A 7,441-nucleotide genomic window follows, 5' to 3' on the forward strand; every position below is an offset into this window, starting at 1 on the left:
CATGAAATGTTTTTTTTCTTTTGTTATGAGATCGTACATTTCCTTGTGAGTGGGTGTTAGCATCGATAGGGCCAGTAAACGCCCATCGCCTTCGAGTCAAAAGTAGAGCTAGAACATCGGTTCTATCCTCAGTACGCATCAGCGATGGACGATGCACACACACTTCAAGCAACCATTTTTCCGATAAACGCGATTTAAATAAAAATCTTTTGCACCGGTTTAATGACACAGGATAACTATAACATTATGTACCCCATTATGAAATCTTCGATTGACGAAGTTTTTCAGATATCATACGACTGAATGCCTTACATACGCTTACGAGCTTGGGTCTACTATGTAGCCTTCTGCGGTCAGGAGGTCGTTTATTATAATAAGACAGTTCGAATTTTTGAGGCTACATGGCTATCTTCGCAGCTGGCTATATAGCTGAGATCACTATTTTCATTCATGACCGTTGTCACTACTGCTTAATAGAATTTGAACGCCTCCTGATACACAAATTACTGATTATTTCCCTCTGGTGCAGTAGCGTGCTTCGAACGCCAAATCGGGGTATGATAAATTTATCATCAAACTACATTTAGGTTGCTTGTAGCTAAGAGTAGAGTGAAACAGTCAAACATAATAATCAGCTTAGTCCAAATATAATAAAGTATGTAGTAAACATTTTACTGATTATAGTTTTGATAAGCAACTTCAACATATTATGATATACGCATACTTCGACTTCAACTCACACAAAACGGCGCCCTGCTTCGGCTAAGATGCTCTACGAAACGGAGAAAATAGGCAGTCATTATTATTAATAATACAGTTATTATATAACGGGCAGTCATTCGATCTTCTTCAGGATCAATCATTAGTGATTTCGTCAGTAATAGTAGCCAATCGAGGGGTATCGGTGTGCAAAAACGATACGATGGACACTAAGTAAAAAAAACCCAAGCAACATTAGCATACAGGGAAGAAAGCAGGGATACAGACAGAATTGGTTTCTGCTGGTTAAAGAGGTTGTCGATAATAACTGAGCAGGGTCGTGACAGATATCGACCCTGCGGTTCCAACCTCATTCAAAATACGTACTCAGCTGAGGTGGTATTAGAAAAAAACCCACGGTATCTGTTGAGGTCATTTTACCTGTGTTGATGCCAAACAGCATGGGAAATGGAGATGGAACTTTGCATTTACCTTTGCGTTTACCGTTACCAGCTATCCCGTAGGACGAGCAGCTATATACCTAGATGGAAAATATGATACAGTGAAAATTGATCACGAGACAACAATTGGCTTCATCTTACTATCGAACGAAAATTGAGCATTTCAGGCCGCAATAGATTAAACAAAATAAACGAGTGGAGGCAACAGACTTTAGCGTGGCGATAGCATTTTTCAAGTAGCAAAGAATTATCACGTTCAAAATGGCTGCCCTCAAGATATAGCTGTAATTAATCCATAATCTTTCCATCTCGCTAGGCAATAAAGATGGCCCTTTTCGAACCAATCCCATGGTGCTTTTGCCTATAAAGTCATCGAGGACAAATCCCTAGCTGGTCAAAGGACATCGCATCCATGTAAACACTACCGTAAATATACACAGTGTTCTTTGTGCCAGCAAAAAAACAACGCGTTTAGCATTCGTGTCGTTGATGTGAACGCGTATATTCTCAAGCTGATATGTTGTGGACCGGAGTCTGAAAAACCCATCCAGCCTGAAGATGCTCCGAACTTATGTAAATAAATAAATTTATAGTGTATTTTGCGCACACGGAAAGTGTAAAATCCCTCATTGCAGTGCTAAATGATGATAGAAGTTATTTATTCGATCGAATAAATATATCTGACATTATACACTATGTGATCGAATTTGTTTATTCAAAAAAGACTATCTAAGGCCTCATTCTAAGTCACTGGTCGTTTCTGTCACTGGTTGGGAAATAACAAAAGTTTCAGCTTGTATGTGCCCTGGCTACCCAGAAAAGTGAGAAGGAATTCTACATAGATATTTTTGCTACTAGAAACTTGGTACTATGTGGAATGGTGGTGGAATGGAGGACAGCAAACAACTACGAAAGCTCTTTCAACCAGACCCTATTTAACAGATATATGGTCTAATTCTATTAAACACACTTTCGTAAATTTGGGACGCTCAATATTGTTACTTATATGTAGATATACGACGTTTGGATAGGCCCGTAACGTGATCAGGTGCCGAAGGCATCGTTTTCGAGCTACGTTTTGACCATTACACTGCTATGTGTTCATTAATATTTTAGAAAATAATTTCGTAAATACTTAAGAAAAGACAACTATCGAAAACTAATAGCAAACATAACAAACAACCGATGATTACGTTCCCTTTTGTCGCCTTATACACTCCAATTTTCTTTTATTTTGTAGATTAAAGTGGCTAAGTTTGTCAGTGTGTTTCAATTTTACATCGCCTATGCCATTGAATACAAACTTAGTACAGAATCTGCCGAAAAATATTGATTCCTTAGAATTGAGTCTAGAATGGCCGTCAGTGTAATTACCATAGTGAGGACTTTTATCCACGTAGCACTTTGTAACGGTTCTTTTGGCGTCTTCATATATAAACCACTGTGCGAGCATAATGATCAGCGCTAAGCATCATTAAACACTTGCATGCTATTCGCTGAGTCAACTTCAGACGAGATCATAATAGTTGTTTTTTTTTTATTGAACCCATATATATTTTTAAGAGTTATTCAAGTTAACCTCACAGTGTTCGAGTTGTATACTGAAGTTGGTTCTCCTTACGGGAGGGAATATTAGTTACAGAAAGGTTAATATGTACTTTTTCCATGCAATCATAACTATAATACTGTCAACAATATCCTGTATGCCTCATTTTCTCATAGACATAAAAAAAAATTTCAATAAATGTTCAGATGTTAAAAGAACCTGCAACCTTGAGAATAGTTTTACTAGCTCATATATGCGGTGATACAATATTATTAATTAAAAAAATATAGAAAAGTTTGACATTGCATAATGCAATATATATAATTATAAGACAAAAAATATAAGAAATAACAAACGCGAAATGTAAAATCCAATGTATATTATGTTTCGTTTACTGTAGATTCAGACTGTAAAGAATTATAGAAAAAGTAACTAAAAATAATTATATATATATATATAACTTTGTAGATACTAACTTTAATTCTTGCTTATAGATAATATCAATAGTCAACTTATTGAAGTATTCATATATAATATTCCGAATGATATTAAGCTTTAGATTTCGTCTCTGATAATCTAATTTTACGAAATCCTTTTTTGATTCAGCTCGAAAATTAAATACATTTATTTCAAGGCCAGGATAGGTGTCCTCTACGACTAGCTTCTGTGTCTTGTGATCTGGGTCCGAACCTCAGTATAAATAAACGTCGTTTCGTGCTGGGAGCCAGCCATATGACGAGATGCTGAACGGCGATGCCGGACGTAAAACATAGAGGTGCCTTATATAACGATTAATCTTTGTAATCTATCATGCTTCTTTCTAATATCTCATAATATATAGTGAAGATTCTCAGCTGTTCCAGGTGCAACCCATTATGCAATTGTATTTGTGAAACAACAATAATGAAAGTGATGTAAGCATCCAATGCCGAGGCAGGACGACCCACGAACCGGGCACTGTGTTTTCTTCTCAGCAAAAATAATACTTCTTGATCGCTGATTCTAAAATATTGAAACTCTCCAGTAGCTTTTTTGTATAAACAAAGTTGATCCCAAAAATACGTTTAGTCTCAACAAATATAGAGATCTCATATTTAAGATTTTTGCGTATGTTCCTTGGATGGGGTAATTATTGCATTGTTAAATAGGTGCAAAAGTCTCAAAAAGCTTATTATATAGTTTTTGAGGCTTCTGTATGAGAAGCGCTATCACAGCTCATCTTTTCAAGTAAAAGGCAAAAAGGCTACATTTCGTGCTTCATTGAGGGCCAAAAAGAAGATTCTAAAAGCGTTCGAAAACGACATTATTAAGTATACTGTATAACCTATTGAGTCTTGTTGAAGCTTCTTTCGTTCACGTTAGTATTAGCAGGATCCAACTCATATTTTAGCATAACTAAATAAATGATATCAATATAGTTTTTAATTTTCTAGCCTTCAGAACAGAGTTCTGGGTGTCGGGAAATTTACAACTGTATGAGTTATTATTACGCATAGGCCTTAGCTACGCTATAAACTGCTGCTGCAACCTCCATATAATATTCGGCGGTTGCTGAAGATAACAGCACGAAACTCTTTTACGTGTATCCTCTCACCTGGAACCACACGTTTATATTTTGACATAATGACTCAGATCGGGTAAAACTAGAACTATATTTGCTTCCAAGAAATAGTCCTCAGCTTAAAGTTTTCTTCCTAGGCATGTGACCCCTAACTTATTTGAGTTTGTACGTTTTGTATTACTGCCTCAATGAAACACTGTTCGCACGGTAGGTATATTCTAGCACGAAACAAATTGAGGGAAAACGTGTCCACGGGGTTTCGGACATAGGTCGTCTTACTACGCGTTTGTAACTATAGTAGGTGAACGCGCTAGCCTTGCGTTATCACGGAGACAAGCATACGTCATTGTGCCGTATTTTCATAGCTATTCATAGTCTAAGTGGACGAGCTTCTTATTTTATTTTTCCATAACCAAGAGAGGCAAAGGTATAACAAGCTGCACTCAATCGCCAATTGACTACTACAAGCTCATATTCAATCTCGTTTCCGCTTTTAATCTCGCGGTTGAATCGGGCGAATAACCCAGTCATCTGACAACGATCTTGTCCGCTACGGATTCCACGTGACCGATGTTATACTGGCATCCCTATACACACCTAGGCAGTAAAAGTTCAAGGCGAGCAAAATTGTTGAGTTCAAGAAAACAAGAGACAGGTCCTTAAAGACCTAATGTGGGCAGAAAAAGGCTACGGTACACGTAATATCCGTTTATGTACATACCAACTGTGCACTACGAAAAAAATCTGTGTATATTATCTTCGTACACAACATGCATGCAATATTACACAGGAACCGCGGATGCTTGATTTTGTAAAGGGCAACTTTCAAAGGTAGCGCGCACGATTTGCTCAAAACACTGAGAACTTCAGCCCGGGCCAAGTAAAGGGCAAACAAAACGTGCGCTCGAATGTCGACACATCATTTGTTTGTTGGGAAAAATAATTAGTGCAAATATGGAAGAAAATGTCAATATTGTAGCGTATCACTTCAGTGAATGCTACACTGGGGAGCGGCGATTGTTATTTAGATTAATAGAATTACTACTTCAGACCGCATAAAGATTCTTGAGAATTGCCAAACTTATCTTTCGTTTGGTCCAATCACGTATCTATATTATGGATAGTATAGGGTCGGATTATATAAGAAGAAATGCAAGTAAAAAAAACTAGCCAATTTTCAATGTTACAGGATTATATGCGTTACATATGAGAAGATTAGGCGAAAAATCTTAATTGGCCAGTTCGTGCCACCGTAGTGCTGAAGACTCTGACTGAAACTGCGTGTGGCGCCAGAATTGAATTTGTCACATCGTCTGCAATGCTATTCGTTGGGCGGGCATTACAAAAACAAAAGTGCGGCTTTGTCTTAGACACGTGATAATTCTACTCGTGATCTTGGGTTGCAATGTACCTACAATGTACTTTACCTTTAAATAGAACCTGTTACGCAGGAGCTAAAACAAAGAACGATAAATAGTTAGCCAGTTCAAGGAATCATTGTGCTCTGAATAGAGAAATTGCAAGCATCGAAGAGGTGTTGCCGCCTCCGCTAACTTAAGCTAACAGTCGGCCCATATGTATTCATTACAGAGAAACATGATTGCTTCCTGTCGTATCACACGGGTTTCAGCAATCACAACGACCGAAACCCCTTTTACACCGCTTGTTCCGATGGCACGAAGCACCCATACATTCGGATTTTCGAAAGGGTTTCAGAACAAGATTGAAGCAAATGTTTTTCAAATTTTATGAGATAACATTACTGAATTAAATATGGGTCACTTCGATCGTTAACTTTCTATCGTTTCTCTGATTATACTGTAATTATCGCATCGTTGCGGAATGTTATTGAATTTTTTTCATTTTCACATGGAATCTTCATATGGAGCCGACTATTTATCACGCGCGAGCAATCGTTTTAGAAGTAATTCGTCTTCGTTGCCTTCCTAGAGATTCTCGCAGATGGAAAGAAAATAATTTTATGCCTATTTGTGTGGGAGCACCCAAACGTGCAGCTTCCCTTTGTAGTCAACCTTCTTTCAATGCTTTAAAACTGTCTAGTGGTTGATAGGTAACTTTTCGACAAGGTGTCTATACTGACGCGCCAATCAGTCAACTTTCACAATAATTTCATTATTTTTTTTTTCTCATAATTAGTCGACACTAAAAGGACTATCTTTCACATCGTAATTTCCAGAGCAGGTGCAGCAGTTCCTTACGATAACGCATTTTGTCCATGTACGGCACACATTTTCATACGGCTGGACAGCATTTACACCTGTACCGTAATAAGATTATCAAATATAACAAAATTTCACCTATTTTCAAAATGCCGCGCCTTGCGTCTTGAAAAAAGCCTTCTGACTTTGTATTGCTGTTAAAACTCAGCTTTCGAATAACGCTGCCCGTCGACCCGACGCAGTTTACGTCACGTAATATATGAAACTTCTAGGCAATCTACCTAGCAAAATAACCATTATATTTTAACAGCTTTGACAGTTTAATCGTCACTGTTTGACCGCTTCCTAGTAGCTAAATATCACCTCAGCGTTCTGGACATTCATGAAAACTTCCCCACTAGCCTAAAAGAAAATCTGTCCGCCAATTGTGGAAATTGTTCGTATAAACACGATTTGATACGTGTGTAATGCGATTATCTTATCCGCGAAAAAAGGGGTGAAAGATAAGTATTATAGAAAGGAAGGCGAATAGCGCTTACCGAGAAAGCAATGAACTGTCTCTACAAAATGTTATGTATCAAGCAGACGACTTCTTTGTAGACAAAAGTTGCGTACTTTGTGAAAATGTTACAAGTTACGCAGCCAGATTGCTTAGCATAAAGTCATAGAATTAACCCCAAATGACTTTTCGGCGATCGCATAACCACTGGTTCTAACAAAAAAGCTCGGGCGTTGTGTTGAAGTAATGAAATGTTGAAAGTCTCCTCATAGTATTAGCGATCTAGTTCGCCTTGGTAATAAGGTTTTTTATTTATGCAAATTTTACTAAATAAAAATGCTTTAACACAAGAAGTTCTCCTTACGGCGGCAAACTATACTGATAAAAAAAATCTGTATTCAAAGCTAACCATTTAAGCGTTGAACAATTGCGATCAATGTGCAAATGACGCGAACTCGCTAAAGATGTAGCTAACGATTTTCGCAAAGTCAGCTT

This window comes from Varroa jacobsoni, unplaced genomic scaffold (assembly GCF_002532875.2).
Source record: "Varroa jacobsoni isolate VJ856 unplaced genomic scaffold, vjacob_1.0 contig00932, whole genome shotgun sequence".
Classification (NCBI taxonomy): domain Eukaryota; kingdom Metazoa; phylum Arthropoda; class Arachnida; order Mesostigmata; family Varroidae; genus Varroa; species Varroa jacobsoni.